Source organism: Rhagoletis zephyria, unplaced genomic scaffold (assembly GCF_001687245.7).
Source record: "Rhagoletis zephyria isolate East Lansing unplaced genomic scaffold, Rhagoletis_zephyria_1.1 Rzeph_scaffold_05456, whole genome shotgun sequence".
NCBI classification, from domain to species: Eukaryota; Metazoa; Arthropoda; class Insecta; order Diptera; family Tephritidae; genus Rhagoletis; species Rhagoletis zephyria.
The window spans coordinates 7,382-18,301 of NW_016162539.1; the positions used below are offsets into that span (position 1 = coordinate 7,382).

The 10,920-nt window shown below is 34.3% G+C and overlaps 1 long non-coding RNA gene across 1 annotated transcript; it reads right to left on the reverse strand.

The window, feature by feature from the left end:
* Positions 1-2,838: 2,838 nt before the first annotated feature.
* Positions 2,839-3,385, reverse strand: LOC108372119 (uncharacterized). The gene is made up of 2 exons (XR_001848813.1): positions 3,244-3,385; positions 2,839-3,076 (listed from the first exon to the last, which is right to left on the reverse strand). It is a non-coding gene; the product is annotated as an uncharacterized LOC108372119 (long non-coding RNA).
* Between the last annotated feature and the right edge of the window lie 7,535 nt (positions 3,386-10,920).

A 10,920-nucleotide genomic window follows, 5' to 3' on the forward strand; every position in this document is an offset into this window, starting at 1 on the left:
CTCTAGAAAGGCACTAACATTTTTTGTTTTCAGTAGGGTTGCCACCTGTTAACAAAATTACCATTTTCAATCATAATAAGCGTAGGCATTAGTTCTATACCATCACTATCAAACGGATGGATGTGTCTGTATGGATAATGTATTATTTTTCTGAGTAAGGTTGCCACTTGTTTAAAAGCTATAAGATCTTCACCGTTCGTTGGATAAAAAATAAGATACCAAATGAAAGTGCAAGGTCTTCGCATGTACAAAAACTTTAAGTTTTTTAGTAGGGTTGCCACCTTTTTAAAATTACTGTCTTCTATACATAGGATAAAGGAAAGGCAAGATATTTCTCCAAATACGTCAATGTACGTACATATGCATACATTCAGCACGTAGCAAAGCCTTGCGCATCCGTGGCCGGCTAGTTGATATATAAATCGCTCTTTAGCAAAAAATTTAGTAGCAATATTTTAGTGGGAGTGGTTTTCGTCAGATTTCAAATAAATTCAAGATGGTGCTTAAGGAGCCTCAGCGCGATGTGTTTAGTAGTGTTTAGTAGTTTTTAAAAACTAATTTTTCGCTAAAGAGGGACTATATATATCAATTTTTAATAAACATTGATAAATTCCTTAGCCACACTGCTCAAAAAATCTGAAAGTCCGGTACATACACACATATAAATTCAAAGCCGTATTTAAGAAAAGTTGCCTAACTTCGACAATTTGTATGAGATTGCAATAAATGAGGTATCAGTTTATTTGAAAACAAAGTTAATTTTAGATAGTGCTATATATTTTGAAATTAGTGAAAGTCAAAATTTAAAAGAAATGTTTTTCACTTTTATTTTTCCGATGAAAACTCTCAACAATTCAAGTCTGACCAATGATTATTATACATCATTTTAAAGGCCTATAAATCCTCTTCTCACAGCATGTTCGATATTTAAAATCGAAAAAAATAGTCATTCAAAAACATAAAAATCTACCAAACCGTATTTTCTAACATAAAATGTCAAGTCGCAACCTCTAAATGATTTTTAAAAAATCTATAAAAATATGCAATAATGTTTCTCATAGAAAGGAAGAAAATTAATGGGTAGGGTCCTGAAAAAAAACAAATTTCGATGAGCACCCTAATATACATACATACACACATGAATATGTATATATGTCTATATGGATGATGGTCATTAAAAATATTTAATTTTCTTTTTATTGTGAATAATTTAACTGAAAGTATCAATGAACGATTATGTTTACGAATGTATTTAGCCAATTGAGCAAACGATACAATAGTTTCGGTTTTGATATACAAAAACTTAAATGAAAGGCAGCAATGCCACTTCGTTATTGTCCCCAACCAGGTGCGCAGCGAAGGGGGAGCGGGTTCTATTCCATCCATTTGTATACACTTAACAGGGCAAATATATAAATAAAACCAATTAAAAATACTTTTCCGCTATGCCGCCAGTTAGCTGTTGATATTTCCGCAGTAAAGCAGTGTCAAAAGTTTTCAAAAAATTGCTTTCCCAGCACAGCAACTGCATTTTTTTAGTGTCTTTCTCAGCCTTTCAAACACTGTTAAGTTTTATTTGCCTAAAGATTAAATTCATTTGCCCATAGTTTAAATTTATTTGCCAAAAGTTAAACTTAATGGGACAATGCTATACATATGTACTAATATGCTGTTGGACACGCCCACCTAACCATCTAAGATTTTGTATATTTTTTAAGTTAATACAGTTCCTACTGCGCCCAGCCTTTACAAAATTCAGCAAGCATTTTTTACAGATACTAAGGCATTACGTGCATGGGATGGTTCCGTGCGCAGAATTCCACGTAAGTGGGAAAACCTTTTGATTGCAATTTACCTGAGAGTGGCCAGAAGTGGTTTTTGGTCGTAATGTTCAAATCGCATTACGTAGAGAAATTTAGGATAACCCGTTTGTTTTTTATGTCAAATACATAATTGAAAAAATACTTTTTTGGGATGGTTCTTTCAGTTTCTTTTTGATATTTTAAAAACCTTGTACTGTTTTTTTATAAAAATGCTTAAAATAATTACTCAAGTCAGGGGAATCCTAAGACGATTCATTCGTTTCATTCCGAGGTTAAGAAATATTTTTTGCACATTCGAGCCAAATAAATGTTAAAACAATCTCAATTTCCAACCACAAGCATATGGAAACATTAACAATTATTTTCCAAATATAGCTTACATATTTCATGCAAAGGTTAAGAATATGGATCCAGTCCTTACAGTGTTACCAATTTCTCAGCTTTGAGTTCAGTTCAAATTTCAATAAGTATGCCCTAATATTTAATGAATGGTAGATAAATTTTGCGCTATAAGAGCTCAGTTTTTGACCGTTGACACAATGTTAATGTTACCTTTATTAAGTTTGTATTAGATTTGCCTGTTTTTTATTTCCCCCCAATGCTCATCGCTGGCTACGCTGCTGTCCGCAACGACTCTTGTAAGTAAATACCAGCATTGTGCACACTTTAATGCCTTCCAATTACCAGTTCTACAGAGCATTTGAGAAAGAGGTAACGCAAATGTATTGTTGTACCGAATATTGTTAATGACAATATCACCTCGGGTGTCAAAAGTATCATTGATGAATATGATTTGCAATTTCGAATGAATTTGATTTGGATATAACATTGTGTTAGAATGAACCGAAATATTTAGTAGTTTGAAGGTCTATATTTAAAGTCGGCATTAATAATGCACTGTTCGACAGACATTTTGTTTAATATTTGAATTTTAAAAACTAGTGCTTTTAATTAATTATGGCATATCGAAAATGTATAGTAAAAAAACCCACTATTAAATCAAAACACAATAACCTAATGTTGTCTATTGTATTTTTAATTCGAATGAAAAATCAAAATTTTGTGTAATGGCCGAGACTGCGTTTGAGGTCTTCCAACGTTTTTTTTTTTTTTTTTGACGATTCAATGTTCGATGATGAGTAACAAAAGAGCTTAATGAATCCAACTGATACCAAATATATTGGTTCAAATATATGAAGAATGAATGAGGTGGAAGTTTACCTCCGGTTCCATGTCCAAGCAGTCATGTATGCCTGGAAACGAGTAGATAATACGCACATGAGTATTGATTAAAATTTAATTAAGGAATATGCAAAAATTTAAGTAAACCAAAACGTAAACTTTTGTACAGTTTTTCTTATTTCATTCTAAATTTGATGTATCGTAACTTAATTATATATGTATGTACATATGTACATACCTTAAATTCAAAACTCGCAGAATAAGCATTTGTAAGCTGCAGTCTGGATCCTTTAGCTTTTGTTGAATTTCGATGGAAGAATTGAAACTCGAATTTAAATGTACTCCATCGAACTCCTCAGACTCAACACAAAACACTGAATGAATGAGCAATTGAGCTAACCCATATTTATATCTGCGGCAAATTTCGCTATGTTCTTTTTAAGGCATTTCCATACATACATATGTACTTATGTACGTTGTACTATTGCATACATATATACAAATGTATGTATATAGTTGTAACTATTACATACTGTCCTTAAAGAGAACATACACTAACTGGAATAAAATATTCACATAAACTTTTACACAAACAAATGCATTTGATTATCTCCCTTTCTCACTTTTCTCGCCTGTCTGGTTCATCATGTCCAGATTTTTTATCCTTCTACTTTTAAATGCAACACAATTAAGGGGTCGCTGCTCGCACATACAGTGAAATCGCCATAACTCATAATGGTAGAGACCACCATAAAATTACGAGTTAAAGGCGATTTTCGAGTTAGAGGAATTGCGAGCTATAGACAGCTAACTCAAAAATACGAGTTGTTGATACAATATGCCGTATGCATAAAAACTAAGCAATTGCTTTTTCATAAAATTTCATATCTTTAACTTAAATTTAATTGAAAAAATATTGTGAAAGGTCTAAAATTTTAAGAAAAAGCATTTGCTTAGATTTTATGCATACGGCCCAATTTTTTTTTTATGGAATTTCCAAATAGCTTTTACTCTTTTTCAAAATTTAAGTGAGGGTAGATGGAGGAATTTTATATTGTACAACAACTTTTTTTCGTATTTTGCAGAGCTTTTATAACACTGAATTTGAGTAAATACGCAGATAAAGGAAAAGCAAATGTAGCTGTAAAAAAAAGCTTGTAAAAATTGCCAACATGTCGGTCGCGCTTTGCTTTTCATTTAATTCAGTACGAATTATAACCGCAGAACTCCACAGGCAAACACTGATGGCCTACCAACTGCCATTTTGACGAGAAATATGATTGCAAGTTTTTGTGTGTGGGCGCTTTGATGTCTTGAAATAAGCATTTGCCACTTGACGCCACCAGACAACATTCTCTCAATTTCGGTGTTTAAAAACATTTAAATCTTTAAAAAACTTGCTCAATAATTTCCTAACACGTAATCATATATAATCCAATAGAGAACAGATTTTTAATTTGATTTAATATAAAAATTTCATCGATTTTACCACCAGCACGCTTTTTTTCAAATGAAAATATGGCTGTCAAACTATTGAATTGCCTGCAATATATGTCAAGCAATAAAGCAATAAGCGCTAGCATATATTGAAGCCCATGAGAAATAGGCGGTCTCCATTGGAAATATATTTTGTGACATGGTCATCACGACATCAGTGTTTTCCTGTGGAGACAGGGCACTGAGATTACGAGCTCTTTTGCAATCCGAAAAGCAAAAGTAATTGTAAAAGCGATTTGCGATTTTTATTATATCGTCAATTACGAGGTGTAGATACGGTTGCAAGACGTACTGATTTTATCAGTACAGTTCTGATTTTTCAACTCTCGTACTGATTTTATTCATAAAGCTCTTTTGCAATCCGAAAAGCAAAAGTAATTGTTAAAAGCGATTTGCGATTTTTACTATTTCGTCAATTACGAGTTGTAGATACGGTTGCAAGACGTACTGATTTTATCAGTACAGTTCTGATTTTTCAACTCTCGTACTGATTTTATTCATTTCTTTAATCAGTACGCTAACGTCCTGATTTTTTTAAATTTGTACTGATTTGTACTGAATTTTAAATTCTGAGCATAAAAATTTTTAATAGTGGTCTTACCACCGAGCTTGGTACTCGGCAACTCGGTGTTCGATAAATTTTCCCCGTGTATTTTTTGTCAGTGTAATATTATTTTACACAAACAAAATACTTTAGGATTAAGGTTTTTATATAACGTTAGAACTTTCTTGAACTGTACCTACTGTAAAAGGTAAGGAGAAAATATGTAATTTAATTATAGTTGACATGTTTCAGATAATGTTTGATATGCGCAAGAAATTAATACAACAAAAAGAGAAATCGTTTTATTGGCATATCGCCGAGTCGGTACGTACCAGTTGCGATATGATAGAGTATAATTTGTTTAAAAAAGGGCTGACGTGTTTTTGTTGAGTGTTGTTAGTTACACAGGTTTAAAAAAAAAGTGTATTAAACCAAACCTATATATGCCTATGTTATTCGACATGCTGAATGCGAATCCGAGGTCCATTAGCCTCCATCACGTCAGGTTCGTGGTCATTTGAAGGTCAAGTAGGGAGAAATTCATTGAATAAACCTGAAAATTCAATAAAATTCATCGGAATTTGACAGGGTCGCATTTATTTTGCTATGCTTTTTTCAAAATATACACATGGGTTTCGATGTTGTATATTTTGCAGCGATAGGAAATGGTGTTTCCCATATATTTTGTTGTGTGTTTGCAAGTTATGCAATCTGTGCTACGAGCAACGGCTTTGCAAGATTTGGAGAATAGCCCTATTTTTTTTCAAACATTCGGTCCAACGTTTCCCCAAAAAAATTAACGTTCACGTTTGGTTTTGTGGTCGTTAGAAGGCATATCCTCCATTGCCGTCATAAATAACCTAATGAAAGCGTTATATCCGTGAAGAAAATACTGCGGCAACAATGATTCGGTTCTATGGTGAATCGTCTTTGAATCTGTATAGTACAGTTGGTGGCAATTTTAAAATGGAGGAGTATCATTGGTCCACAGAGATCCAATATACATCGGCGTTGCCAGAATGAAATTTAGGGAGGGACTCGACCCTATTAAGCTGGCATTTTAGGGTACTATTTTATATATATATAAAGAAAATTTGAAAGTTAGGGGGGGCTCGAGCACCCCCCTGCCCCTACCTGGCTACGCCCATGCCAATATACATAGACTTATTTCAGGCGAAATACCTTAAATATCTTAAAATTTTATTTGTAGGCATTTATCAATAATTGTGTTTATTCTGTTTAGGCGCCGTAAAGCAAGGACCGCAATGTTTCTGGTAGTTGATTTAACGGTGGTAATTTGACTTTGATCCCTGGAGTCTTCGAATAACTTCACTTGACGATTTTTACCGATAACTCGACTCCAGCGTCACCTTGCAGCTTTTTTTTGCAATAGTATTGCCCCTACCGTTACCAATTATCATATATCTCGAATATGAGCCAAATCGGATAATAAATACCATTTTTGATAATAACTCGACTCCGGCGCCACCTGACGTTTTAAGTTGTAAACCTAAATTATATAGGGACAAACTCAAATAGATAAAAAAAAATTTCATCAAAATCATTTCGGTCGTTTAGGAGAAGTTCACTCACAAACACACGTACCGAAGAATTATATACATACTAGCAGACCCCCGCCCAAAATTTATTTTTTATTGAAACATTTGGTCCAACGTTTTAACCACAATGAACGTCGAAGTTTGGTTTTGTGGTCGTCAGAAAGCATATCCTCCATTGCCATCTTAAATAACCTAACGAAATCGTAATGTCCGTGAAGAAGTTTTTGCGGCAACAATGATAGTATAGTTGGTGGCAATTTCAAAATGGGGGAGTACCATTGGTTCACAGAAGTCCAATATCCATAGACTTATTTCAGACGAAATACCATAAATGTCTTACAATTTTATTTGTAGGCATTCATGAAGAATTGTCTTTATTTTGTTTAGTCGCCGTAAATCAATGACCGCAATAGTTCTGGTGGTAGATTTAACGGTGGTAATTTGACTTTGATGCCTGGTGACTTAACTTGACGATTTTTAGCAATAACTCGACTCCAGCGCCACCTTGCGTATCATTTTTGCAATAGTATTGCCCCTACCGTTACCAATATTTATCTCGCGTATGAGGCAAATCGGATCAAATATAAGATTTTTAGTAATAATTCGACTCCAGAGGAGTTATTTTCGCTGCAATATTTCCCTTCACGTTACCAGCACATGTTTTGAATATTAGCCAGATCAGATCGTAAATAAAAGTTTTAGTAATAACTCGACTCTAGCGCCACCTGGTGTTTTAAGTTGTGAACCTAAACTATACAGGAAACCAGTAAAACACGCAAAAACTTGAATTAAAATAATTTCGTTCGTTTTAGAGGAGCTCACTCACAAACACACGTACCGAAGAATTACATATGTATTTACAAATAGCTTAAAGTTTCAGTATTTTTGGAAGGCGCCACGCCCCCTTTTCCAATATCCCCCACTTTTCTCCATGAGTGTTGGATTGATACCATACCAAGTTCCAGAACTCTACCACAAATACTTCCAGAGATATGTGGTATGAAAAATTCGATTTGTATGGGAGATGCCACGCTCTCTTGTTATAACGAAATTATTATCAGCCTATAACCAGAAGGAGTCCAAAATTAAAAAAAAAAAATGGTACAGCCGTTTGCGAGATCACCTCTTATAAAAGGATATAATAATACATATATGTATATATTATATGATTGGTATGGATAATAAGTATACGTAAATAGCCAATACCCCATTGCTTTGCGGCGCCTTAAAATACCTTTCCAACTGTAAAAAATTCATTCAATTCTATTCTATGTATTTATATCTATAATTTCAAGCAAATCGGACCATCAGCCCTATTCTGCATTACGAATGAACTCCCGTCGTGAACGGAACTCCCGTCCCGAATACGAAAAAAATGCTATTCCCAATTCCGACGTTTTCGTAGTTAGTGCTGCCAACTACTTAAGCTAAGTTTGAAAAAGNAAACCGGCTGACATCGAAAAAGCTGTTAAATTCATCGAGTCTATAGCCGATTTAATGGCTCTTCCACTGCCCGGACGACTCCCAAAATTTAAGGATTTTCGGATAATGAAACTGCCATCCAGCGAGACGAAGTCCTCAATTTATCGAAAATACATTTGATGACGAATTGAAGATGAGTAATTGCAGTTTTCGACGGATATGGTCCAAATACATACCCCATGTTACAGTTATGAAACCAGCGGATGATCTCTGCGATGTCTGTTGTGGTAAGTAGCTCATTATTTTCTCATTTTATAGTTGCTACCAACTCTTTCAATGAAATTCTGATGTTTTTTGTTTACATCGTAAACTTTTGACATTCAGCATAATCCTAAAAGGTTTTTTAAATAAAACTAAATTAAATGAATGCCATTGCAGCAGCAGTTGTATCGGTTGAAGAGGAAGTTACACAAAACAGGTGTTTACGATGAGAGCGCAAAGTGTTAAGGATGCTTGTAATCCCTTTAATTTGGACGATCAGGCGTAAGTAGTTATAAAAATCACAAGACTACCGAACTTAAATTTTTTCTTTTAGTTTTATAAAGAACTTCCGATTAAACAAATGTGCATTTACATATGTACTGGATGTGGTGGAGGGTGAACTTGGTCCAAGCCAAAAATTAGGAGTGACAGCATTAGGCCACGTAGTGAGTACTCTGCGATTTATAGCAGAGGGTGGCTATCAACATGGTGTCGGGAAAGACCAAAAAGTTGGAATGGCGCAACCAACAGTGTCCAAAAAGATGAATAGATATTTGGCTATCATGGAAGACAAGTTATGCTCACAATGGATTACATTGCAAATGACGAACGAGGAAAAAACAGAAGCAAAGACTGACTTTTTTACAAGAACACTATTTCCAGACGTTATTACGTGCATCGATGGAACGCATGTGAAAATAATTCACCCTGCCGTAGAAAAGTTTTTATATTTTAACCGTAAAGGTTATTATAGCATTAATGCCATGCTGGTCAATTACACATTCAAACTAAAGTTGTGTTATTATTAAAATATTTTTATTCCTATATATGCGATAGTAAAATGCGTATCAGATGTGTTGACGCGAGGTATCCTGGAAGTAATCATGACTCACATATATGGAACATCAGCGATGCCAAGGAGTATTTTGAAACTAACTACAGAGAGGGACAGCGAAATAATTGGATTCTAGGTAAAAATAAAAGACTAAAAAATAAACAGCACAGACATTTTAGATATATTAATAGGTGATACAGGTTACCCTTTGCAACCGTGGCTAATGACACCATTTGCTTCACCTGAGCAAGGTAGTGCTGAATGCGTTTTCAACAAGGCACATGGAAAAGCAAGAAATATTATAGAAAGGACCATCGGCTTACTTAAAAATAGATTTCGTTGCATACTTGGCGCTCGACAACTTCATTATTTTCCTCATAAAGCTGCTCAGATTATTAATGTTTGTTGTGCATTGCATAATATTTGTATACATAACCAGAGGGTGCAGCAGAGTTAGAAACCCCCAAGCAAAATGAATCAGGAAGTTATTCTGGTGAAGCCTCTCGAATAAAGCAGAATATACTAAGAACTTTGTAGACAATTCACTTTATTTTCTTTTTCATATTAAATTCCTTTAAATACATTTAATTTTTATAAGTACATTTGTAAAAAACCCTAATTTTATTTCAGTTCATGTATATATATGTAAAAAAAACAAAGGTACAATTAAATTTATTTATTATCACAATCACAAATATAGTTTTCTTAATATACCTAAATAGTACTTAATTATTAATGCGGTACTCCATAAATATTTTATTTATTTCTTCCCGTTTGAGCTCTTCCATAGACTTATACGGTAGACAAACGGGCTCGATTATTTGCATAAAAAAAAGTTCCTTCTTTTCTCATCATCTTTCTCATTATTTAATTAGTAAAGATAATAAGTATACATGAGTAGCCAATATCCGCATGCTTTGCGGCACCTAAAAGCACCTTTCGAACTGTAACACAATCATTCAATTATATTTTATGTATATCTATCGGACCCTGGTCCATCTATCAGTCCTTGGTCCACTGACCGGAGAAAAGGATCCTATATGTTACCCACGTACCAAATTTCAAGCAAATCGGACCATAAATGCGATTTTTCGATTAGATCGGTCCTGCTCCACTTACCGGAAAAAGGCTAAAGTATCCTATATGTTAATCCAGGCAAAAAGCTACCTTCGTTCGAAATTTTAAGTAAATCGGACCATAACGAAGATTTTTTTGAATACCGGAAAAAAGAATCATATATGCTAGTCTAGGCAAAAAACTACTTACGTACCAAATTTTAAGAAAATCGGACCATAAATACCATTAGTTTTGAATAGATAGTTCCCTGGTCCGCTTACCTGAAAAAAGGATCCGATATGTTAATCTAGGCAAAAAGCTACTTACGTACCAAATTTCAAACAAATCTGGCCATAAATGAGATTTTTTTCCCTGGTCCACCTTCCGCTAATAGGTATTTTTATACCCAAGCGCACTTGTGCACAAGGGTATATTAATTTTGTTAACAGCCAAAACGGATCGAGATAGATATAGACAAATGTATACATAAATGCTCAGAATGAATAGAGAAATCGATTAAGCCATGTCTGTCTGTCCGTCCGTCTGTCCGTCCACCCGTGTACACGATAACTCGAGCAAAAATTGAGATATCTCAACGAAATTTGGTACGTAGGTTTCCGTTAATCCAAGGTAGGTTGGTATTGAAAATGGGCGAAATCGGACTGTAACCACGCCCACTTCCCATATAACGGTAATTTCCAGAAATACGAAAACTGCGATATTTTAGTAACTACTGAAGAT